At 36.4% G+C, this 27,490-nt stretch overlaps 1 protein-coding gene across 1 annotated transcript in view; it reads left to right on the top strand.

The window, feature by feature from the left end:
• The first annotated feature begins 11,663 nt into the window (after positions 1-11,663).
• LOC127935247 (adhesion G protein-coupled receptor B2) overlaps positions 11,664-27,490 on the top strand; it is a 271,317-nt gene continuing 255,490 nt past the window's right edge. The window contains exon 1 of the mRNA XM_052532945.1: positions 11,664-12,321. The gene's annotated coding sequence lies outside the window, so the exon portion shown is untranslated. The remainder of the gene's footprint in view (positions 12,322-27,490) is intronic.

The raw sequence follows: 27,490 nt of genomic DNA, 5'->3' as shown, positions 1-27,490 counted from the left end.
TCGCCGCCTCATGAGAGCGATGTTTTATTGGGCGGGAGACATGCAGGACATTTTACCCTGTCTTTATTTTCACCAATAGGAAAAATGTTCCCCTGACAACTTTGTAATTATGAAGACTGTGATGATAGTATTCCAATAGGCATACACTATTCTGACCTGTTCACCAAAGCAGAACATCTTGCCCAGCCAAAGGGAAGTGATTTCAGACTGCAACGAAGCCAAGCGAAATAAATATGATGAGGTTACTTCACAAAGCATCTGCTCTCACAGTATTGTATGTAAATAAAAGCATTGCTAGTTTACACAGTAAATTAGCATTATCAGACCATATTTTAAGGAACAACTCAGTTGGGCAGCAGGTTATAGTCCTGCCACATGGGAGTTATTGACTCCAATAATCTGCTATTTTTAAGGGTTAAGATATTTCTCACTTGCTTTGGTCACCACCATAATCACAATGTGATTAATTGCATTTTCATATTCAATCTATTTAAATAATTTGCCTCACAAACAAGAGTAAAGAAAGGCTATTTACCCTTAGTTTATGCCCGACTCTAGAACACATGGCTGGTGATGTACGAGCAGAGCCTGTTTCTGTTTGCCTGAACCCAAGATGCTGATTACAAACAATTATTCACTGTAACTTACTATAATAAAGGGATAATCGTAGCTCATAAATTTATTCCCTTTGCTTTGAACCAGAGCTTTCCTGTTCACATGCTGTGTGCATACACTGTACAGGATTGACACGGTAACCTCGGTTGCTGCGATCTGTAACACCTAGGGTAAAAGAGCATGTTGTTTTTGATCAGGCAGGGTTTGGATCAATACAGCCCTTTCTTCTCGCTCATGCATGTATAAATAATTGATTGAGTCGTGTCAATGCACCAGATGAGGCTATTAAACCGCTAACTCTCAATCATGAGACGCTTTCACAAATGAAACCTGTTAAATTACAGTGACAATGCTGAAACCCCTTGTCCTCTTTTGGCGATTCACACATTGCAACAGCTTCCCGTCTTTGTTCGTATTGATAAAATCAAAGCATCAGCAGCAAAATGTAACATTTTATTTAAAATGTTCTTATTTAAAGTTGAAGAACTTAACTAAAACTAAAAACTTAACTACAAAATAAAAATGACAAAAACAACACAACAAAATGATTAAAACCTTTCCTAAAATTAAAATGAAAACAGAAAATACACAAATACAACTGAATCCAAATATTAACACAAACTGTAATATAATATGAACTATTTAAATAATACTGACTACTTTCAAACCCCTATTGACTTTCTTTCATTGAGAAAGCAAGGGACAGACTTTTCAATGAAATATTGTAATTAGCAAATATCAACTTTTAAATCTGTTTTATAGAGTTTATGTCTCCTGAAATTGCTTTGGAAAGATGCTTCATCAGCTGAACAATTGTCATGAACTCAAACTACAGTGCAGATCTATTGAACACACTGAACTTCTATCCTCACAGTCTAATTGCTGTCAAAAATGAAATGTGGTTATACCAATTTATACTAAGGTCTATTGACTTTCATTTTAAGGACAAAAAAATTAAAAATAAAAACACTCTCAAAATATATTATTTTAAATATGATGACAGGAATAATTTGTTTTTGTGTAAAGTATCCCCATTGTGTAAATTGCCTGCATTTTGTGAAATGTAGAGTAAAGGTTGTTTGTATGAAAACACCACAAGGTCACTTTGAATTTTTCTCATCCATACAAATGAAAAGTAGTCAATTATTATAAACAGATATTCCACACTAAATGCACAAAGTGTGTGTTTTTTATTTTTCTGTTTTTATTTATTTTTTCCTCCATCAGCAGATCTTGCTCGATAACAAAGTGAGAACGAGGGAGAGGGTTACCATGACTGTGCTGGTGGCCTCGTTGATATTCTCCTCCTCATCCTTCTCTCTGCCTGACCCCTTTTGTTAGCTAAATTACATAAGCTGGTGGAACAGTGGTGGAATGAAGTGCAGGGGTCCAAAGATACAAAAACAACAGCTCATGTATACATTATTTCACTAATCCCCGTAAAATACTTATTATGCATCAGTGAAAAGCAGAGATAAAATGATTAGCCTGATGTTGGGGAAGGCTCTGCCCATTTCCTCTTACCCTCTCGAACATGACCGCCAACTGATGCTTAGCATTGCAAATGACCTACCAGAGTGCTAAAAGAAGGGAAGAGAGTGCAGATAGGTGGAGGGAGTTTAGGGGGAAGATTATGGAGGATGCTGCTGGGAAAGGGGAAGAGGTGTGTGTGTGTTTCACTTTTTATAAAGGCAAACTCATTCTGTATGAGCTCTTTGATAGAGTGCAAATCCATGGCTCCAAGGACAAGATAGAGGCCAGTAATGTGATAAGTGGCCTGGCTGATTTGATTCCGTTCCAAGTCAAACACATGTTTTGTTCTGCTCCATTTGATGCCGGTGCCATTACCTGTCTATACCTGAACAGACATGGAAAAGTGCGGTGATGGGAATACCAAACAAAACAATCACTCCATTTTGTGTCACAAAATAGGTTTAGCAGTTGGTTACCTCTAGGTCCTGGTGGTTTGCAACTCAAGGCATTCTGTTTTGGCAGTTTAATGTACTTTCAGTGTATTCCCCCAAAAACCTAAATTGTCATGAATTACTCACCCTCATTTGGACACCATTGCATTGCATGCAATTGCATTATTTTGTTACACCGAAGAAAGCAAGTGATGATGCATCAATTACTAATAGTTATTTTGTGCATTCTATATTCAGCAATTCTGTGTATTCCTAAACTGCAAATAACATTTTCATTTTAGATTAATTGCAATTTGAAAATTACAGACCACCTAAATCCACTGGTCTAATTAGATCCATTGATCTTTAACTTTACTAGGCTAGTTGTGTTTTTACTGTACTTCACTTTATTGAGATTAAACAGACTGCTACTTTTAGCTACTGAACTGAATATACACTAAGAAGTTTGAAATAATATTAATACTGATGTATAATTGTAAAAAAAATAAAATAATAATAATAATAAAAAAAAGTGTTGATTAATTCACACTTGACATCACAGACATCAGATTAATAGACTAATTAATCATCACAAATTAACTTATTGTGGTAACATTTCTGTGTTTAAGTCTCAGTTCACAGTTTAAGAACAATATATATACCATCAAATATAACAATATATACCATCAAAAATATGTGCTATTTGACACAATTACAGGAAATAAAATATTTGCAGTGTGAGTTATACGATTTTGGATCGACTAACACAGAAATGCATCTGTTAGTTTTCTTCTTCTTCTTTTGGAAATGTATGGCAGCCCATAGAATCACTTGTGGCAAATTTATCAAATGTGGCACACAGATAGAGGACAGTCTCAAAAGTAACCACACCAAATTTAGAGTGTCTAACTCATACCCTCTAACACCACCAACAGCTCAAAGTTCCTTTGATTCCTTGGCTCATGCGGAGTCGAATGCACACCAAAACTGAATTTTCTATGGGTCAAGATTTTTCACAATTTTTAATTATTAAAAAAAGAACATTTTTTTTTTTCAAACTGAGGCTGACTTTGGCATATTGACACCTAACATTTCATGTTTATTGTCAATAACTTGATAACAGCACCAAACAGCACCTATTAATGAAAATTGATAAGCAATTACAGTATATTAGTATAATATTACAAGTAATTATATTAATGATTTTTCAGCCATTTTTACTATAATAACCTAAAAATGCCTTTGATTACTCATTTTTGCAGTGGGTCTGATGCTTCTAGCCATGCTCATCTCCTCGTTTAGCCTCTTTTGTGCTTGGCCCTGTAATTGCTGCTTACAGCTATACAGTATTTTTACATGTACCTGCCTGTTGAGCAGCTTTATATTTTCAAACTGGTATTTGTTCTTATATTATTTTACGTTTTTACCATAATCATATACACACTGTGTTAAATAGTTGTACCATTTATTGTACTTTGTTATTCTTAGTTATTTAACTGTAGTGGCTAATAAATTATCGCACATTCAAAGAAAATAGCTTACTTCTGAGTTGAAAAATAAGGTGGTTATCTTTTCATTGGAAATGTTTATTGAGTGTAATGTCTGTGTTGTGCTTCAATATTCACAAATAGCTAAAGTCAACAGCCATTTTGTTAGCAACTAAAATGTGTCTCCATGCAGAAGGCTGATCTGAACCCATACTGTTCCACCATCTAATCTGACATGTAACAGGGGATATGATGTGAGGCGGAATACAGACAGAGGTGGGTGAAAGACGCTGAAGTACATTTTTTTTTTTTCTCAGTAGAGTAGCTAGCCAAAGAATCTGGTGCTTTTATTCAATGTGACAGCTACGTTTGACGATCTGTAAAGGTTTTCTCTATCTGGAGCAGGTGCGTCCAGAGAGAGACAGTGTTTGCTCAAAGGTCTGCATATTCTGAAGTTTGTCTTGCTGGTCTTAGGGAAGAAAAATAAAGCTGGGCATCACCTGTGCAGAGATGTGTTTATGTGATCCGTTATCTGCAGTTTTCAGATATTGCAGACACAAAAGTTTCCTCTGCTGATGGGACCTGTCCCCCTTTCCTAGATGTTCACTGACACCTCGTCTAAACACTGCACTAAGAAGTATAAACCTCACTGGATGTTCACTAACAGTATAACACTGCTGAGGTATTTCAAACTTCTCCTAAGCAAGCAAAACTTTGTTGTAAGTGTATTAGGAATAACAAGTGGCCAAGTTTTCTGTTGCAAGTCAGGTGTAAAAGTCACTATGAATAATTCAGACCACAGGGGACATGTTTAGAGTTATTGGCACCTTTCTTTAGATACTTTGTAAAAAGGATTTGAGAAATCTGTCCTCCCCATGTTCTCAAATGAAGCTGGTGATTACAAACAGCTTGACACTGTAATCATGCGTCCTATGTGAAAAAAGGCCTTGCACATTTACTGTGCGTGCTGCCTAGCGTGACAGAAATACATAGCAATGGTTTGCACAAACGTAATTATGCCTTTTTCTTTCTTTTTGTCTCCATGTATGCTCACCAGTGCATTGCAGCTGTGATTTATGGCCCTTGTGGAGCGGGTCCGAATGTTGAAGCAGAGTTTATTTACTCAGGTAGCCGTTAAACAATGACTTCACCTCCCTTTAATGAGTGAAATCATGCTGCACGGGAAAATCATCATAATTGTCATATTTTATCAGCATCCTATTCGAGACAGACCACAGGTTCCCTGCTCCAACGAACCATTCCAATGGATTGTGTTTGTAAGTGTGTGTTTGAGAAAGCGACAGGGACACACAGAGACAGAGAAAAGAGAGAGCACTGCATCACTGGAAAGTGAGGCTGTGAGGTAAGTGTGTGGCATTTTTGTAATGCCTCATGATTTTTTTCCACTAGGAAGCCATTTTTCTTTTTCACATTTAGTCACAACCCAACACCTGCCCTAAATTCTGACATTTCTAAAATAAAAAGAATGAGCACCAAATTATAGGTCAGGAACAAATGCTGTGAGACGTGTGAAATGATAATTAAAGCACAGATAAAATCGTAAGTAAAAATGGGAACAGATATAAGATGAAAAGCATGTCATTTAAATGATCTGCTCACATGCAGCCAACTTGCTGTGCGGTTTTAATTAATGAATCTGTGTTTATTAATCTGTGTTAATGTTAGTTAATAAAAAGACAATTAAAAGACACGCAGTGCAACACATCTGAGTTGATCAGGTTGTTGATTGTGGCCTGTGGAATGTTGGTCCACTCCTCTTCAATGGCTGTGTGAAGTTGCTGGATTTTGGAAGGAACTGGAACACGCTGTCGTATACGCTGAACCAGAGCATCCCAAACATGCTCAGTAGGTGACATGTCCGGTGAGTATGCTGGCCATGCAATAACTGGGATTTTTTCAGCTTCCAGGAATTGTGTACAGATCCTTGCAACATGGGGCCATTCATTATCATGCTGCAACATGAGGTGATGGTCGTGGATGAATGGCATAACAATGGGCCTCAGGAACTCATCACGGTATCTCTGTGCATTCAAAATAAATAAAATGCACCTGTGTTCGTTGTCCATAACATACACCTGCTCATACCATAACTCCACCGCCACCATGGGCCACTCGATCCACAACGTTGACATCAGCAAACCTCTCACCCACACGATGCCATACACGCTGTCTGCCATCTGCCCTGTACAGTGAAAAATTGATATTCATGTCTGAAGAAAACACCTCTCCAAAGTGTCAGATGCCATGGAACGTGAGCATTTGCCCACTCAAATCAGTTACGATGACGAACTTTAGTCAGTTTGTGACCCAGATGAGGACAATCAGCATGCAGATGAGTTTCCCTGAGACAGTTTCTGATAGTTTGAAGAAATGATTTCGTTATGCAAACCGATTGTTGCAGCAGCTGTCCATGTGGCTGGTCTCAGACGATCTTGGAGGTGAAGATGCTGGATGTGTAGGTCCTGGGCTGGTATGGTTACACGTGGTTGGGTTTGTGAGGCTGGTTGGATGTACTGCCAAATTCTCTGAAATGAATTTGGAGATGGCTTATGGTAGAGAAATGATCATTCAATTCACGGCAACAGCTCTGGTGGACATTCCTGCAGTCAACTGCATGCTCCCTCATAACTTGCAACATCTGTGGCATTGTGCTGTGTGATAAAACTGCACATTTTCGAGAGTGGCCTTTTATTGTGGCCAGCCTAAGGCACACCTGTGCAAAAATCATGCTGTCTAATCAGCATCTTGATATCCCACACCTGTGTGGTGGATGGATTATCTCGACAAAGGAGAAGTGCTTACTAACACAGATTTAGACAGATTTGTCAACAATATTTGAGAGAAAAAGGCCTTTTGTGTACACAGGAAAACTCTTAGATCTTTGAGTTCAGCTCATGAAAAATGGGGGCAAAAACAAAAGTGTTGTGTTTATAATATATATATATATATATATATATATATATATATATGGAAATGGATATTTAAGTTAAACATTTAATTTCAGGTTACATACTAACTAATTAAATCAATCAATCAATATTAGTTTGAACTTTGGATTGAACAAAACACCTCAGCTCCATTAATATGAACCCAATATATTGTGTATCCCTATATTTCACCCAGCAAACCACTGTTTAGTGGATTATTTAAAAAAAGAAAATTAGTGCAGCAGTTTATAAAATTCACATTTCAGGCATTTCAAATTACACCGAGCAAAGGAGAATTACCACAGAGTCAATTAAGAAAACAACTGTATTTATGTTCCGTTCCATCAGTCCACTAATCAGTGCTTTGTGTTCTCAGCCTCTGTTCTTCTCCCTGGCACACAACAGAAGAAAACAGAATAGTCAAGGCCAGGGAGAAATCTCTCTTTACATGCACCAGAAGGTTTGTCTGCTCACATCAACTGTGCTTATTGTGAACTCCAAACAAGAAGCCTCTTAAGTGATTTACATACTGACATCAAATTGTCAGATGCTACAGATCTCAAACATTGTGCTGTGACAAGAAAAATACAATTAAAATGCCACAGTGTTTTTTTTTTTCTTCTTCCGTGTCTTATTTATAAATCTCTAAAGCCCATTCATGCTGGCACAGACTGTATTGAGCGGTGAGAACCAGAAGGGCGTAAGTGACATTTTGGGCAAAATGGATATATATCAATTGAAAGCGCTTGACGAGCTGCTTCTACTGCCAAAAGGACACAAGTGAATTCTTAATAATTTGGGAGTTATTAGAAACCATAAGACTTAACACTGAACATACTAAACCAGTTGGAGCTAAAAAGGCGTAACTGCACTTACGCCCCTTTGGCACTGAGAAATGTATTGTGGCTAAAGCCTGTGGATAGCACTTGAGTCAATATGGCTGACACCACATGTATGCCAGGTAGGTCAACCATAAGAAGAAACCATTTTTTACTGCTGAAGATGTAATAGTTATCTTGTTTTGTGACAAAGAGCTAGATGATGAGTGAGAAAATGAAATATCCAGAATTCATTGCAGTGAGGTGCAGCTATAACGGGTATACCCAATAACTCACATTCTGAGGGTTTGTCCCTAGTGAAAAATAAATATGCTAAAATGTATTTGAAATACATTTATTTCATGCTAAATATACTACAAATACATTTACATATTTATGTACTTGATAAAAATACCCTGCAATGGTACTTTTAGTATACAAATCTGGTACACTTAAAGTCTGCTAAATTGGAACAATTTAAAATTTGAATGAATTCACTTTAATAGTGATGAAGTCCAAATAAAATATCTGTAAATATTTTTGATTGTGCTAAAGTTGAATCATTGCAAGTATACTTCAGGTAAACTATACATATTTTGCATTTATATACCATCATAAACAGTTAAATTAAAACACATTTTAGGCTTAATATTGAGAAATGTGCATGGTGCACCAGTAGTAGTCCAAACAAAGTTTGATTGTAATTTTTGTATCAGTAAGTCTTGAGCAATGTGTCAGTAAATATATTCATACAGTTTAGCTATACTTAATATGAAATAAATGTATTTTTCACCGCTGTGGCCTAATGGTTAGAGACTTGGACTAGTTACCCAAAGGTTGTTGGTTCAAGTCTCGGTGCTGGCAGGAGTTGTAGGTGGTGGGGTTAATGAACAGCGCTCTCTCACACCCTCAATACCCATGGCTGAAGTGCCCTTGAGCAGGATCTATAGCTGCCCACTGCTATGGGTGTGTGTTCATGGTGTGTTCACCTCTCACTGCTGTGTGTGTGCACTTAGATGGGTTAAATGCAGATCTCCAATTCCGAGTATGGGTTACCATACTTGGCAAATGTCATGACTTTCACCTTCACTTTTATATATATATATATATATATATATATATATATATATATATATATATATTACTTTTATTTATGATTAAATAACAGTTCTGTTTATTAACCACTAGAGCATCAAAAGTTACCGACTGCAGCTTTAAGAAATTGAATATACATTGACAATATAGTGACTTATGAGCTCACGGAAGGCAGTGCAAACTGGAGGAATTGTGCAGTCTCTCATATGGAAATTTTGCTTTTATGTGTCCTATTCTAAGCTGTATTTGGGCATTCCTAACCAAGTAACGTTCTATTGAAGCTCTAACTGAAAATTAGCTTACAGAACCTTAGAAAATAAATTTAAACTTGACATATTTCTGCAAATCTTGGTTCACTCTTATTTGCTAAATTTAACAGATTAAAAAAGAAGAAAAAAAAGGAATGAGCAAAGGTTTTGGCAACTTTCCAGTTGATCCCCTTCTCTTAGGGTTAGGTTAATTCTCTGAACATGAAAGGCCTTGATCTAAGTGAGGTGATGACAGTTCCGAAGCTTATATACTAACTCTCTGACTCTTCTAACCTCTCCGGGTGTTTACAATCAACAACCACAGGCTTCTCTAAGCAGCTGACAGAGAATCAGAAAATAAAGATAATTGAGTCTTATATAGTAGGCGAAGGTTATGAAAATATATGGAAACACTTGGTATTTGCAATGTGCAAAGATGTCACTGAGAAGTTATAAAAAGATTCAAGACAAGATATGAAGACCAAGAAAAATCCGCAATAAAACTAGACTGGCCTGAGATTAAAACTTAAACCCCCCTATGGCTGCAAAAGACTTGCGGGAAGATTTAGCAGGGAGTAATGATGTAGTGGTGAACCAGTCCTGCTGTGCCGTATTATTAGCACAAACATGATATACACAGAAGGAAACCTAACCTGCAATCTCTTTACAAAACAAGTAATGTACATAATATAAGAAGGGGGGAAGTCGTGGCCTAATGGTTAGAGGGTTGGACTCCCAATCGAAGGGTTGTGGGTTCTAGTTTCGGGCTGGACGGAATTGTGGGTGGGGGGGGTGCATGTACAGTTCTCTCTCCACCTTCAATACCACGACTTAGGTGTCCTTGAGCAAGGCATCGAACCCCCAACTGCTCCCCGGGCGCCGCAGCATAAATGGCTGCCCACTGCTCCGGGTGTGTGCTCACAGTGTGTGTGTGTGTGTTCACTGCTCTGTGTGTGTGCATTTCGGATGGGTTAAATGCAGAGCACAAATTCTGAGTATGGGTCACCATACTTGGCTGAATGTCACTTCAATGCCATTTAATTTCACTAATAAGGCATTTTGTCAAAAACACAGTGCTAAATATGTTCACAGTTCATCAGCACAATCTTTTGGAAGGCTTTTATGTTATTTCTACTTGATCTGACTCATAAAAATTAATGTAATTTGTCAGGTTGATATAGTTTGACTAACGAAAAATTATTAAAACTTGCGCACAGTTGATTAAAATATTGAGTTCTGATTTTTCAATCACTGTTGTTTAGTTTGTATTTTTTTCCCTAGTTTATCTTACTCATACTTGCTCAGTTAAAAACACCCTACCTGTCATCCCCCATTTTTAAACATAAACGTGAAAGTGCACTGTCGGAACTTAAATCATTATTATTAATGAACGCTTTGTAATACAGACCTAAGGTTGGACTCTTTTTAAAGATAATCACAAGGTTATTTTAGAAGTTGAATCATTTAAAAATATGAAAGCATGTTACAGAGGTTTAAATTTACTCTAATGAAAATGCAATGTACACATTTGTTTTATTTTATATAATATATATATTTTTTTTCATACCAGGTTTAACTCTAAAAATGCAATAAAATAAAACCTTATGTCTAAATAAGTTATGTTCCAAATCTGAAGTTGAGAGGTTCCTGTGAGATTTTATGCCGGGTTTTTTTTTAATGCAGTTTTCTGTCACTAATGTCTAAATTTCAGTCAATATTACTTCAATCTATCACAAGACATGAGCCTTAACACCATTCCAATATGTATTTTGATATGATTCAAAATAAGTTTTAATTGTATAATACCTTAATACATTTTGCAATATGACACTTTAAATGTTTTTTAATTATTTAAGGGGGATTGCTAAAATATTTGATAGGGGGAAAAAGGCGATAAATTATGTAATGGTTATGGGCTGGTTAATTTAAGTAAATAAGCAGTATGGCCTAACTGTAGATTCAGATATGATCATGACTCACCCAGATCATAAAATATTCAGTACAAAATTAAAGAGTCTGATTTTGCTCAAGAAATACTGGTTAGTACAGACCAATTTATGCTGACTGATGCACCAACTGAACTTATTTCATGGATATAAAAGGCTGTATCATTCCATGCCAGAGTGCTGAGTTTTGTAACTTGCAAACTGCTGCTTCAATATTTTTAATGCTTCAAAACATTTAATCATATGGTTGGTGTCTCTTTGATAGCCTACCACAGTTTGTCAAATAGTCCATGCATATCTTCAAAAACGATTGTACCAATGAAACATTTAGACCTTGAAGAAACTGAGGGCGTGAGATTTACCACAACACAAGTTCATTCCGTTTCAGTTGTCTCCTCACTTCATTGTACTTTTGGCGACAACACTTCCAACCTGCAGGCAGAAAGGAAAAAAGAAAATGCATGATTTTTATTTTATTTTTAATCGAATAGCCAAATGAGAATACGGAACAAGATTCCCCAGCGTTCTATTTGGAACACGCGCCGGCTGACGTAGGTGCACAGCGCGCGCGTCCAACTTCCTTGAGAAAGGAGAACGTGAACGCGCTCCTTCTCGCTGCTACAGTGAATGCGGGCTTCCAGACGCCTGACTGATTGCGGCCGTTTTTAACTGATAGCTCGGATGTCACTGCATGTTAAAGGTTCTTCCGAAGCCGAAAGGAAGAGAAGGCAAATGTATATTCACACGGACGCTCAGGTGTAAGTGATGCTACTGCAAGTTGAAGTCCAGGAAGTAAAACCGCAGCATATTGGGAATAAACGGATAGATCGGCGTTCCCCGTTGCAGAGCGCACTCAGTGCGTTTGGAATACAGACACGCAGCGTGGAATTACTGGAGCCCTTAGTTTATCAACTAGTCAACTCGTTTTCTACCGCATTTATTATTTATTTTTTATATATAGGCTATATATATATATCGCATTTTTCTTATTACCTTCCATGTTTTCTCTTCTTTTTGATTTATTTCGTTTGATTATGTTTGTTTCCTCATTTCATTCCAATGTTATTTAGTGTCTGCACCGTCAGTTTTTATTTTTTATTTTCACATCCTCTGAAAATAGCTCGGATTCGTATTTTGCGAGGGTAGATTGTGGTAAAAGATACTCAATCTCAAACTGAGTCGTGTCATGGATGGCAAATTGCATTTGCATCTACGGAACGAATCGGCGAATATAGAATAACTACTGCTGACAGAGACAAGGTATGTTCGTACTTCTATTTCTTTTAATATCCATACGATAACTGTTAATGCGTTGATTCGCAATCTCTGTGCATTTGAATGTTCTAAAAAGAGCAGCGTATTATCATAGACCAACCACTTTGAATCCATATAGCTACTGCATGGTCCTTTAAGTTGGAATAGCCTATGTGAAAGTGTCGTCTGTGAATTTGAACTAAGTCAAATTTTTGTCTCTAGAATCAAGTGCACCACTCTGTATTATACTTATGAGCATAATTTAGAACAGAAATGCATTCAGGATCGAGGTCTCTTTTGCCCTTCCTATTCAAGCCTCGATCATTAACTTAGAGAAAATGTATTTTTATAGGCTACCAGCCAGAATACTTTCTTGGTGAGCTTGCCTTGAGTGACATGATCAATCCTTAAGTTTAAAAGGAAAACTAGAAGTAGAAAGCATTATGTTGAAGGTTACGTCTTTCCCCTACAGCTGTATGATCCGTCTGATTGTTCGTCACACTGTGTCCATATCGACGTTTAAAGATAGTCTCTACTGTCACCGCGTGACTGTAATGTTATTTGAAGGTGATACAACTGTGATTTGGCGCCCGCTGTAGTTGCCTTTAACGCCGCAACTTAAAATAGAATTCAGTTTCCATCAATAACCGACACACTGATAATCGTTTAGCCAATAAGCCAATGCACCTGTCTTTCAATTAACATTCCCGACCAGGCTTTATGCTAATTATCAAAGCAAGATTTGTCCGTACAGGTCTGTGGCCGTGAGGAAGAGCAGTCGCCCATCTGTTGAACGCGTCTTCACATCTGCTCTTTCAGCGCCGTTTCTTTTGCAGCCACAAATGATTATATATTCTGCGCTAATATGCTAAACGAAATGTAATTTCATTTCTGATACCACTACTTTGTGTAGATTTTTCCAAAGTAGGCGTCCTTTGATGTAAGAATCTGTTATGGAACGAAGCTCACACAGACGGCATGTGTATTAATCTTAGTAGGCACGAACTTGATAGTACCTTGCTGTTTTCCTACAGGTTAGAACTGAAATAATGGAGACACAAAAAAAAAAAAAAAAAAAAAAAAAAATATATATATATATATATAATAAAAATAAAAATAAATAATACAAAATAATACATTCCACTGATCCACTGACAACAACTTATTTGGAACCATGTCACGAGGCCCCGCCCACAAGCTGTGACGTTGATTAAGATGTATCCATGATTTTTTGATCAGCTATTACCTGAATGTGCCAGATATCTATTTAATTAGTAGAAAATGCAAATAAATAATGATAAGAATAACAAAGTTTTGGGCAACAAATTACGTAAATGAACAAAAATGAGAATGGTTGCATCATCTGCATAACTTAAAATAGGCTGATGGAAAGCAACTAAAACCTGAAGCCTTGCACATTCAAATTAAAAATGCAGCATCTTACATTAACAATAAAGTTGATAGTGAAATAGTATGGCATGTAGTGATGTTATTTTGGACAGTATATCATTGTTTACTTTTACTTTTCTGTGCTGAAATAATATATTTTCTATTCTACATAACATTTTTCTGTCATATCATTTTGTCTGAGAAGTCAGCATTGGAGTGTGATACATTGCAGCAATCTTGAATGTTTGTGAATGCATCAACTCTTACTCTGTCACTTTAAAAACCAGTGGATTCACATACTGTAGCTTGATGTGTCTCCTTTTCAGAGAAAAATGGTGGTAGATAGGGAAGCTTAACTATAATTGGCTCATAACGCTGTGAGGGGGGCCCCTGCACTGCAGGGGTGTCCCATATACACCCGTGGTAAAAGATGGGAACATTTACCTCAAGGTCAGTGGTCCTCTCACTACATGTTGCCATGTTACTTTTAGATAAAGGTGGTAAGTTGATGCCATAGTTTTTATAGGTTGTTTGATCTGAATATTTACAATAACTATTTTTTAAATATGTTTACTCTGAAATTAAGGGTTAAGCTTGGCTAATTAATGAGAAATAAAATCTGGTCTACAGGTTGCTGGGGATAATACCTTTAGCGTGATGTGTGTGAGAGGCATTTATGCTAAGTTGATCAGTTTATTTCTGGCATGCAATGCAGTTGGATTCACTGTACTGTACTGAACCTGTAGCTGTGTGATAACAGGGATTGAAATATGTCTTTCATGCAATGCTGGATGAAAATGAACAGCGTGAACACGTACGGTAATGTTTCCTCTAATGCAATGTTTCCAAAGCAGAGATAATCTGCACATTTAAGTTGCAAGATGAGTTTTATTTCAAATATTTAAAATAAGTTATTATAAGATGATCCAAACTTACTAAAAAGCTAAAAAAAAAAGATATGTAAATTGAAATCATATTTTCACTTTGGTCGAAATGCACAGATGAGCTCTCGCTCACAGATTATATTTTTTTTTATGCAGAGGTCTGTAAGAGTTTTTTGTAAGAGAAATTATTTTAGGACTTTTTAACTTTTAAAGGGGAACAAATGTCAAATGTGATGCAGCTTCTTAAAGAGTGGTTTAGCATAGTTATAGTGTGATCTGCTTTAGCATGCTAGCATTTTATCATGGTAAACAATATTTCAGATTTAACACTTATGATTTTTTGAATGCTGAGCAAGGGAAATTCCATGAAGTCCAAGTGCTGAGATTAGATTGATTGAAGCATATCATTCTGCAACCAGGATGCACATAAGTGGTTTTGTGCCGTTGTGTATTCAACCTTCCTCATGAGGACTTAAGTGGCTTTGTTCAATACAAGGTTATAGTTGTTGAATGTCCTTATTGAAGGGCTGCACTTACTGTACATTAGCATCTGAAACATGTCTGATTGGGGGCTAGTGGGCCTGCAGACATATTTACAGGGCTTCCTGAACATAAACACGGTACTTTTTTTAGTCAACTGACTGACTAATCAATTATGAAAATATGGAGTTTTGCAAATCCCCAGTTTAATTCCACAGCTCCCCACTCCTGCAGAGTGTTACACACTGTCCCTTACAATTAATTTCTTCCTGCTTACTTCAAGTACCATGACTGTCTTGCATTTCACTTTTAAATTGATTGTTTTGCCACTGAACATAACCAAAATCATTAGTCAAGTGTACATAAAGCTGTTTATTCTTTTCTCTACATTTAATATCAAAATGATCAGTTGCATACTTTAGGGTAAAGTCTCATTTGTTAACATGAACTATGAGCAATATATTTTTACAACATTTATTAACATCTGTGTGATGCTTTGATGCTCCTAACCGTCTCCTGCATGTGAATGGTGTAGAGAACTGCATATGGACCGTGAGTCAGGCAACAGCTTGGTCTTGCCTGGTTGAGTAGTCCCTGGCTGTTGCATTGTTTCAGAAAAAAACACCCCATCCATTTCCGCTTTGGCCCATACGCCAATGTGTTCATGCAGCACCTCACTGAAAATATGATATATCAGGTTTAGACAGAGAGATAAAGCATGATGTTTTAATTCTTGCAAACACTGTCAGCTCACATTCACTGGCTGGGAAAGCCATGGTGAGCAATACCGTCTGACAAATGCGTTTTAGCCTCTTGTCTGTGGTTCAGCAGGCTTTCCTGTCTGTCGTCCTCCAGCACAGCTGCTTTATCTGTTATCAGCTCTCATCCCAGAAATGTGACCATTCAGGAAAGCCAAATCTAGTTCGGCTTCCATTGTTCATGTCATGGCATAATGCTGAAAGTCTCCGTTTTGAGGCACAGAAGCTGCGATCAACAGGGTGCCTCTGGCTCCTACCCATCTTCATATGTCAATATTTGTAGTGGGCCATTTGTGTGCAGGACCCTTAATTTGTTGAAATATGACTCTAATTGCATGAGTGTTACCAAATTAATTGTTGTCTAAAAATGAATATCATGCATACAGCAGGCAAACTTATTTAATGGAATAAAAAATTAAATCATCGTTTGCTAACCCTTATGTCATTCCAAATCCTTATGACTTTATTTTTAATGTTTATTGTTTTTGTGCATAACAACTTTGACGAAAACAGCGTTTACATAAATACAAACCCGGACACATTTTTCCAAAGACCAAAGAAAGCTATGGTGACAGAAGGATTTTTTTTTTTTTTGGTGAACTATCCCTTTAAGATCTAAGATCTAGCCATGAGCATGGTGACTTTGGATAAGCCATTTGTAAATAAGTGAGAACACAGTATTGGGCTGACATGATGGGCTTTTTGATGCAAGTATCTATCTTTGTTGTCCTCTGGTCAACCATTTGGAGCTGTCATCATCTTTCTCAGTCCTCCAGTGACTCTGGGACTTGCAGCGGTGCACTCTGTTGTTTCAGCATGCTGCCCAGCAGCAATATTTGCTTTTATGTAATGCTTTTTTCCATTATGTTCAGCCAAGAGAGAAAGTTAAAACCTCACAGATTGTATTGATTCTTTGTCTCTTAGCTTCTGTGTCGTTGTACAGGAGAGCCCCTGAGACTCTGAAGCAACACAAGTTCTTGATGGCTTTTCCCCTCACTGTATTTTTACGGTCAACTCAATCTCTCATTTTGTGTTTGACTCCGAGCTCTGAATATCACTTGATGACAGTTCTATAGCCGGGTGTCATAGAGGGCTGCTTTGTCATTGGTATTTTTCAGTCGGATCCTCCGTGATTCATTACTGTCCCTTTTTTTTTGTCCAATTTTTTTTTACATTTTTTTTTTTTTTACTTTTTTTGATTTTGTCTGTATCACTCAAACGATTGTAACACTTGACTGGCAATGAGTGCAGACAGAGAGAACAAGTAGTCTCTTCAGCAGTTTAGTAGCTGACTGTGCAATGTACTAAAAAGAGAAGTATGAACAATGCATTAAAAGAGAAGTATGAATAAAAAGTTTAATTGTACATGGATAATTTTGAACAAGACAGCTGCTGTTCAAAACAAATTGACAGTAATCAGATTTAAGAATGAACAGATCTCTAATTAAGACAAACAGAAAATCACTCTCCATTAAAAAGCAAGCTGTTTAAATAGCAAATAAGTTTTCTTTTCAGATGATTGGATGATTTAACAAACTGGATTAGTCTTTTTTTTATATCTAATTATAAATTGATATACATTTATTACTTTAGTTACATTTGTGTTACTTATTACAACTGATGCAGGAAATTAATGTCTAGAGAATATACAATAGGGATATACAGTAGGAAACAAACATATAAGCTAAAGGCATTTATCTCATAAAGATGCACACTTTTCTTGGTACTGTATATATCTATAAATCAGTTGGGGAAAACATTTGAAAATTGTCTGAAGCGCTACTATGTCAGAAACGACTTTAATTCTTCAGGCACTTCTTGTCATCGAGGTGTAACAATTACATAAGTAACATATTGTACTAGCAAAGTGCCACAAGAGTATTGTTATTTCAATGGCAAGATGAAGTTTGTGTCTACTTGTAAATTACCAAATTTAAAACTCTGTTGTCACCATAAGGTATTCATTGCTGTTCATACTCCTAAAATCATAAAGTTTCATTATGAAATATAAAGTCACAAATGTAACATACTGACACTAGAGGTTGAGGAATAGAAGACAGTCTGTTTCCAACTAAGAGTAACAAATAAATAAATACATAGATACATATACAGGTCCTTCTAAAAAAAATAGCATATTGTGATAAAAGTTCATTATTTTCCATAATGTAATGATAAAAAATAAACTTTCATATATTTTAGATTCATTGCACACCAACTGAAATATTTCAGGTATTTTATTGTGTTAATACTGATGATTTTGGCATACAGCTCATGAAAACCCCAAATTCCTATCTCAAAAAATTAGCATATTTCATCAGAGCAATAAAAGAAAAGTGTTTTTAATACAAAAAAAAGTGAACATTCAAATAATTATGTTCAGTTATGCACTAAATACTTGGTCCTTTTGCAGAAATGACTGCTTCAATGCGGCGTGGCATGGAGGCAATCAGTCTGTGGCACTGCTGAGGTGTTATGGAGGCCCAGGATGCTTCAATAGCGGCCTTAAGCTCATCCAGAGGGTTGGGTCTTGCGTCTCTCAACTTTCTCTTCACAATATCCCACAGATTCTCTATGGGGTTCAGGTCAGGAGAGTTGGTAGGCCAATTGAGCACAGTATTACCATGGTCAGTAAACCATTTACCAGTGGTTTTGGCACTGTGAGCAGGTGCCAAGTCGTGCTGAAAAACGAAATCTTCATCTCCGTAAAGCTTTTCAGCAGATGGAAGCATGAAGTGCTCCAAAATCTCCTGATAGCTAGCTGCATTGACCCTACCCTTGATAAAACACAGTGGACCAACACCAGCAGCTGACATGGCACCCCATCACTGATTGTGGGTACTTGACACTGGACTTCAGGCATTTTGGCATTTCCTTCTCCCCAGACTTCCTCCAGACTCTGGCACCATGATTTCCGAATGACATGCAAAATTTGCTTTCATCCGAAAAAAGTACTTTGGACCACTGAGCAACAGTCCAGTGCTGCTTCTCTGTAGCCCATTTCCTGCACACGCCTGTGCACGGTGGCTCTGGATGTTTCTACTCCAGACTCCGTCCACAATCTTCCTCAGGGTCCGGTCACCTCTTCTCGTTGTGCAGCGTTTTTTGCCACACTTTTTCCTTCCCACAGACTTTCCACTGAGGTGCCTTGATACAGCACTCTGGGAACAGCCTATTCGTTCAGAAATTTATTTCTGTGTCTTACCCTCTCGCTTGAGGGTGTCAATGATGGCCTTCTGGACAGCAGTCAGGTCGGCAGTCTTACCCATGATTGCGGTTTTGAATAATGAACCAGGCTGGGAGTTTTTAAAAGCCTCAGGAATCTTTTGCAGGTGTTTAGAGTTAATTAGTTGATTCAGATGATTAGGTTAATAGCTTGTTTAGAGAACCTTTTCGTGATATGCTAATTTTTTGAGATAGGAATTTGGGGTTTCCATGAGCTGTATGCCAAAATCATCAGTATTAAAACAATAAAAGACCTGAAATATTTCAGTTGGTGTGCAATGAATCTAAAATGTATGAAAGTTTAATTTTTATCATTACATTATACAGTTTTTAATGTTATATTTTGTAATATTGCCATTGTTTTCATTTATACAGAGAGAGAGAGAGAGAGAGAGAGAGAGAGAAAGAGAGTTTTTTTTTTTATCCCTAAATTAATGGTTTTCCTACTTCTACACATTTTGCCATTTCACTTTCTCTGAGTGGCTTGGGCTAGCATCTCCTGCTTTAATATTTTGCTTAGTGTCAGCAGTTCCCCAAACACTTATTAAGCTCCAGCACTGGCATGTACAGATTAGTGGCAGTTTATTAAGATCAAGCAGAAGTGTATTCTGTATACACGCATGAACATTCCCTTGGAGCAAACCCAATTCAGTAAATCATACTTTGATAAACCGTTTGTCCTGTAAAGCATTTTCACAGCAGTCATTCTCAGTAATTAAATATACACAGAATGCTGTGTAGTGTAAGCTACTGGCAGTAGACACACTATGTTTTTGTGCACAGAGTTCCCAGTCTGATGTGGCCTGTGGAAAAAGTTATATGCACCATCGAGGCAATACCATCGTCATGTTGTTACATTTTAGAGGTCTTGTACTAAGTAGTCAACATTTAGCTTGGAATTATCTGATTGGATCTTGAAGGCCCTGTGACAGTTAGGCTTATGTGTTTGCAGACTAGCAACAAGGGCTTTTCTAACTTCAACAACTCTTCACATGTTTCATCTTCCTGCTGTAACCAAGAGCCTTTTATGCATACTTGCTGTAGCTGTCTGTGAAACCTCTGTTACAGAGATCAATTATTGTGCGTGGGAAGACCACAATTCTAATGATCTCAACTGCTTTTGCACAACTAGTTATGCTTACTTTAGCTGTGCTTAATGTATCGGACTCATATGAACAGGATTAGGAAAAAAAAAACTAATATAAAGAGTGCTGCATTAAAACTTGATTATTACAAGTCTTCTGTTGTAGAGCAGGTCAATCGTGACATCAGTTTGTTACCCAACCGGAAGGCTAATTCACAATGGATACGCAAATAAATCCCTTTGAGTTTTAAGCAGTTTTTTTTTTTTGTCAATTTTAATTATCCAAATTGTAAGGTCAAAATCACTTGAAGAGACTTTTGAATTTTTAGTCTACGATTTAAACTTCCATTCAGTTGTACTTCAGTTCAGTGTTGCTTACAAGTTGTAGTATTAAGCCCCGTTCGGATTACACTTTTTTTTTTTTTTTTTTGGTTACGACAGACACTTTGTCAGATTATGCAATTTTGATTCTTAAAATCTTGATGTGTTGTGAACAAGAAACATGTCAGACTATAGGAGGCTACCCAGCCATTCATCGCATGCCGTCATTAGCATAGTGCATGCTGTCATCAATAGCGTGAGACAACACAGAAGGTGTTATGAGCTTAAACAAACAATGGCTAGCAAAAAAAAAATATTTTGCCTTGCTTAGCCCAAAAAAGAAAGAAAACCTGACAATAGACACAAATCGGGATGGCATGAAGAGGATGGTATGGACTGCCAAAGAGAACTGAGGTAAAATTGTTTTTATTTTAGCTTTTTTTCACTGTGTCGCTGTAGACCCTTATCCTAAATGCAGGAGTATTGTTGCCGTAGCTTCACAAAGTTTTCCTCCATTGTAAAATTACACCTAGCTGGATCGATACCATTGTCTCCCTTTTGTGCTCCTATTGGCCAGTGTCATAGATGTAGTGGAACTTGTCATGTACGACAGAAAAAAAATAAATAAACATACTAGTCTTTCTGCGTTGACATCGTAAAGTAGAGTCGTACACTGACACTACACAAAATGAAACGATTAAATCATGCGTCCAAGACACCCATTGTCGTATTCGAATCCTCACGACACCCTATCTCTGACAAGTATTTTTCAAGTTGATAGACCTTATTTTACGCATTAATCTAAAACCCATTGGTAATTTCAGCCAAACCATTGTAAGAATTGTGCTAAGCAGACATAGCTGATGTTGAAGTCTTAACGAGTCGTTCTCTTGTTTCACCAATTTAGGAAGTTCTTTAAAGAGTCTTTGAATGGTTGATCTTTAATTTTTCATTTTAAAATTGTTTATTATTTTGGTTTTTAATTCTAAACTTGTCTTTTGTTTACATAGATCAATTATGTAAACATTGCAAATGAGTGAACTTCATCACTTGTTTCGCAGCAGGCACAGTGTTATTATCTCCCACACTTCTGGCTTCTGTTCAAAGCTCCATATCACCCATCTCAATAGGATGTCACTGTTAGTCAGTCATTCTCTGCTTCATTTTCAACCAAATCAATGTCTCTTTTTGTTCCTGCCTCTCTTGATTTCCTCTATAATGATGATCAGATTATCAAGGTGGGAATATAAGGATACATGAGGCTGAGAAGAAGTACTTTAGCTTTAAAGAGGTGCAATCAGCAAATCTATCCCTTAGTGCTAAAAGGCCACTAATGGCCAGACATGAGTTTGACTACATGGATATGAATCACACCAGTACAAAGACATTAAATAGAGTAGATCCAAAGAGATTCAAATAGTCTTCAAATCTACCGGGACTGTTCTACTGTTCTTTTAATTGTAACCAAAACCATCAGATTGTAAACCAGCATTTGCCAGTCACTGACACTTTTCTAGTATGTGCACCTTTGAAACTTACTGTGTCTAGTCCTTGATGCTAAGACAGATTTCAAACTGGTAACAAACCAGAATTCATACTATATTCACAGATTTTTTTTTTTATGCATTCAACCAAAGTGGTAAAAACTGCATTCAACCAAATAAAATATCTGATTTGAAATGGTTTTGAAATTTCAACCAGATTTCAAGAACTGCTTTCCACAAAATATCCATTTGCATATGCTTGCAAAAAGTATATTGAGTTCAGATTCCAAAAACTGCATTCAAGGTACTAGATTTCAAAAACTGATTCCATAAACTCTATTTGAATCTGATTTCAAAAATTGCATTCAAAGTAGATTTCAAAAACGGATTTCAGAAATAGACTGGTTTCAAACTGAAATTTGAAGGCCGGAAATTATTCCCCTTTTTTTTTTTTTTTTTTTTTTTGAAAAACAGTGCAGAAATGACAAAAAGCTTCCTTGGAATTAAAGATTATATGGAATATTTGTAATTATATGGAATAATCACATTTCTATATGCATGAGCTTGGATTAGAAGAATGATTTCCAGGGATCATAACTACAATCAGCGATTATTTGTGAATTGCACACCAATAAGTTACATGTCTGCAGGATGATGATCTTTGGCCTTGTAGTGTGTACTTAGCACAACTGAAAGGAACATTTTAGGTGTCTACTGTGCATATCATCCTTGGAGATGAAGAAATACCAGTTCAGTAAAAATTGTGCATGGGGTAGTGTAGAGATGGATTTCATGTTACAACATCATTGGTAACAGCTCACTGGAGAGTACTCTGATTAGATGGCAGGCTTCCAGAAAGCTTTATGTTAATATATATGATGTAATGAACAAGCCCGTCTCATCTTCCTCCCCTGTGGCGCACATATTAATTTCATGTCCAAAATAGTTTATTAATTAATCTGTGTGTTTATTAAGAAGTCTCTGCCACAGAAACTTTGCAGTCCTGTTATTTCAGAAGAAATGCCTTGGAGATCCATATAGCATGTCATATTGAGGCCCTAGGAATGAAATATATATTGTATGTGTATATGTAAGGGTTCAGAAAATGGCAAGATGTTTATAATTAATACATGTAGGTGTCTTTTTTTTTTTTTTTGCAGGATCTCAGAGCAGTATCTACGGGGAGTTAATTGAATTAAATGTAATGATAAATTATTAAAAGGCCTAGTTTTGTTGGGGTCAGGTCTTTTAATTAATTAATAGTGTGTGAAATTCTGTTTATTAAAAAAAATAGATATATAAATAAATTCAATTTTATTTGACCTATAATTTAATTTAGGATCAACTAATTAAGAGCACTTTTGGCCCTTATTAAATCGGTTTTGACCTCTACCCTGGCTCTGATTTTCCCCAAAGGGTTTCCTGTGTTGCCATATTGTGACACATTTGCTTTCTAATTAGGATATGAAAATGGTTCTTAATAGTCTACCAACATACACACGCTTAAAAGGCAGTTCTTGAAGCTCAGTGGCGATGGCATCTATCAGTCCTCTCCCTTTTGCCATTATAATACCTAGCTGATAAATGATTTATGTAACTTGCACTTTTATTCACATGCAATTAATTTCTGTAACTCGACGCCAAAGGGCGGCCACGTCATACTGTTACTGCCTGCTGCCAACCAATTCAGCAGTGATGCTCTTATGACACCAAGTTGGTGAGTGGCTCTGGATATTAAGGTTATAAAATAGTAGGGTTGGCAGCGCTGTGGTTAGGCTTTTATATAAAATAAATAACCACGAATTGTAGGAAGGTGAAAGGGAGAAAAGTGTCCAAGTGGGGATTGTGTATCATGGAACAAGGTCACATTGTAAATGCAAGCAAGTCTATTGTGCTTTTTTACACTGCAAAGCCTAATGTAAAGATCCAACACACTCTCATGGCAATTTGTTTAAATTTATACCCTCTCATTTGTACAATCTGCTTACGCTCCACTGAATAGTAACTTTTATAGGTGTGCTTTCATGATTGAGAAATCTTTCATTGATGATCGAAAAATATTTAATTATAGAAAAATCTTTATAAAAAAAAAAGTGTTTCCTAATTTACATTTCCTCATGACTCTTCACATTTGCTTAAGAAATAACTGAATGTTTATATCAATAGTTTCTAAAGATGGTGCTGTAGTTAGCCGGCGCTTGTTATAATAGACAATGTTCATCTACAAATGTCAAAGTGTCATCCCTGGTCAGTTGAGTAATTAATTTACAATTAAATGTATGCATTTAGCAGACACATTTATCCAAAGCATCTTACAAAAAAAAAAAAAAAAAAAAGCATTTGTCAAAAAGCCCACAAAATATTTGTCAAATACAACGCCAAGTATGTTAGACAACTAGATCGGAAAGCAAACTAGAGAAGATGAGAATGTATCTACTCTTCATAAGTTTGGGGTTAGTAAGATAAAAAATAAAAATAAATAATAATAAAATAAAATAAATAAATAAATAAACACCTTTATTATGCTCACCAAGGCTGCATTTATTTGATAAATAATGCATTAAAAATGGTTATATTCCAAAATGTCTTTACTGTTAATTTTGATCAATTCAATGTGTTACTGCGGAACAAAAGTATTAATTTCTTTCTAAAAAAAAAATATGGTAGTGTGTTTGTTTTCTGTGTATATGTGTGTGTGTGTGTGCATCATTTATAATGAGGCTATATGACAAGCATGCTTCTGTTTTAGCATTCATCATGGCATATATTATAGCAATATATATAGCAATGCAGTGCAGTCATAGCAATGCAATGCAGCTCCTTCCTACACAAGTCTATTAAAATCTAGAATATAAAATTTTCAGTTTTGTGCTGTCATCAAAAGTCTGGCGCAGGAAGCCTGGTTTTCATCTAGCTATAGTGTGACTGTGTAATGGCTTTTGGTTGTTTCAGACTCAAAGGCTTCTCAGGGGAGGTGGATGTTCAATGAATGACGAGTCAGATAAGAATATGTTTTTCTTTCTATTCCATTCCAAAGTGCAAGTTCTACGTCTGCGGATTAAATCATAATGTGTTTTTGCGGTGGCCATCCAAGTTCTGTGATCCCAAAGGAAACATCTGATTTAGGTCTTGTTTCTTTCAACTCTTCCTTTCAAGTTCTCTTTTCCTTCCTTTGCCATCTTTTTTTTGGCAGATTAATGGATGAGATGTATGGAAAGTCAGCTCTGTTTTGTCGAGCAGTCTGTGCATTGTAGGTCTTGGGATGACTGACCTTCAACATCCAATAACTTTTTACAGAATTTCCGGGAGCATTTGAATACATATTGATATTCTCAGATTCAAACATAAAGGCAACATCTCTGAATTGAGAAGCAGCTTATGCAGTGAAATGCAAAGAACTCCGTTAGAGTAATATTTTTAGGTGCTGACTTTAATTTTCCTTGATAGCTCAATACAGATGGTGAGGACCATCTCTCGAGCCCCGCTGCCTCTTCTACGGCTCATCTGCGGCTTGACTAATTATGGCCTCCAGCATTAGGCCTGAGAGCAAATAGTTTTCACAAAGCTGCTAAGCAAGGCATCTCACAGACAAGCATTGTGCTACCCCATCATCTGATGTTGCTCGATGGATTTCTTGGGAAATTCGCATGGGTAGAATTTTAAAAATGTGTAAATAAAGTGTACAGATACTGCTTCCAGGGAAAAGTCCTCTGTGGAAAAACGGCTGCGCTGCATTATGCCAGAGTCCCTCTAATGCATATTTCTCTTTCCAGACTGGCTCCCTTGTGAGCAAGCAACAGTTTATGTAATGCAATAGATCTCTGGCAATAAGAATAAGGCTTTAGCCCGGACTGGGACAAGATAAATTGGTTTAATAATATCTGGTGGCTGGAACCGGTCACTCCTCTTTAATATAAGGACAGTCATTTTTAATGTGCTACTTGATGTAATCATTGACTGGCTGTAGCCCAGGTAATATCAGAAAGCATGATTAGATTTATCTTTCTTTCCCTACTTCAGGGAAGCGAAAGTTTCTCGTAAAGCACTTCTGTAAGTAGAAATGCAGTAAAGAAGGGACTTTTACAAAGAAATTGTAGTGGACAATGGTGTTAATTCAGAACTTGACCCTTTGATCTTTCACACAAGAAGAACAGTGCATTCTGTCACGGCTAGCAGATCAAAAGAAATATGAAATGGCATGATGCACATGGGCGAAATATTGAATATGTGAAACCATTGACTTTTCAGAAAACACAAATAACTGAAGCAACTTCATGTGGTCAGATTTAGATAAGACACAACTCTATAATGTGACTAAATCATCTCATATTCTCAATTGCACTGCTTGTGCCACAAAGTTTTGATTGGACAAGGGCCCTGATCAGAAAGAGGGCCAAGACCAAATTCCTCCCATTCTCTTTTTTTTAAATTCTCACTATTCTTTTAAGGCCTGTTTTAGCTCAGTCCCAGTGTCGTATGATTGTAGAGTATCATTATAATTTATTATTTCATTTTACAGATGTTATTCTTGACATTATTTCTTGACATTTGCAATCAGCATCTCCAAACATAAAATCTGTTTTTTACTCTCTAATGTACTTTTATGTGGGACAAAAAGTGCTGTATTATTGGTAATTGCACCTTTTGGTCAAATAAAATAATGTCAGTCTGTCGTACTGTAAGATGATACTATGACATTTCCTGTTAAAGTGTCACTACTTTTGTAATGCATAGTTATTTTTGTTGTTGTTGTTATGATACTGTATAAATCATGTCCAGAGATTAAATCCATAACAGAATGTATGAAATAGCACAGAATAGCCATTGATATGTTACATACCTTAGTTCTTACTCACCTCTCATTAACTCTGCATTTGCTACCAATCTGATCTATTAACTTGTAAAGTTGCTTGATTTAAAAAAAAAAAAAAAAAAAAAAAAAAGACGTTCGAAGGCAGCTTATTGCCCATTTCCAACTGCATTACATTCTGCTAACTAAACATTACTTCATAATTTAACCTACAGTAACTGCTCAGTGTTGAGTGATCTAGTTCACTTATCACTTGCTTGATTTGTAAATTGTTGTCATATTTTGATTGTGGTGAACTAATTGATGTTTTTCATCTTAACAAAAAAAAAAAAAAAAAACCTCTTAGACTTTGTACTGACACCTGTTGGTGAGGATGTATGCAAAAACTAAAGATTTGTCACTTATGAATAATAAAAATAATAATTAATTAATTACATTTTAGGGATGATGATACACTTACTTATGTTAACATAATATATAAATATAGATATTCATAGAAGTAAATATATATTTGGGTGAGCTATACATTTAAATGGAAAAATACAAGTGAAATGATTGAGATTGGCTCAAGTGTGCTGTAAATCTGTGCATTATTATATTCACATCACTTCGAGTTGGCCCTTCTGTTTCTGAATAGATGTCATTCTTTATATTTCTAAGCTCCCAACCACATGTACTTACAAAGAGAGGATGTGTTTTGTTGTCTAACCTGCAGTTTAGTATCCACCCTTGGGCGGCATGAA

The sequence above is a fragment of the Carassius gibelio genome, chromosome A19 (assembly GCF_023724105.1).
Source record: "Carassius gibelio isolate Cgi1373 ecotype wild population from Czech Republic chromosome A19, carGib1.2-hapl.c, whole genome shotgun sequence".
Taxonomy (NCBI): Eukaryota; Metazoa; Chordata; class Actinopteri; order Cypriniformes; family Cyprinidae; genus Carassius; species Carassius gibelio.
This window is presented reverse-complemented; position numbering and strand designations above follow the sequence as displayed.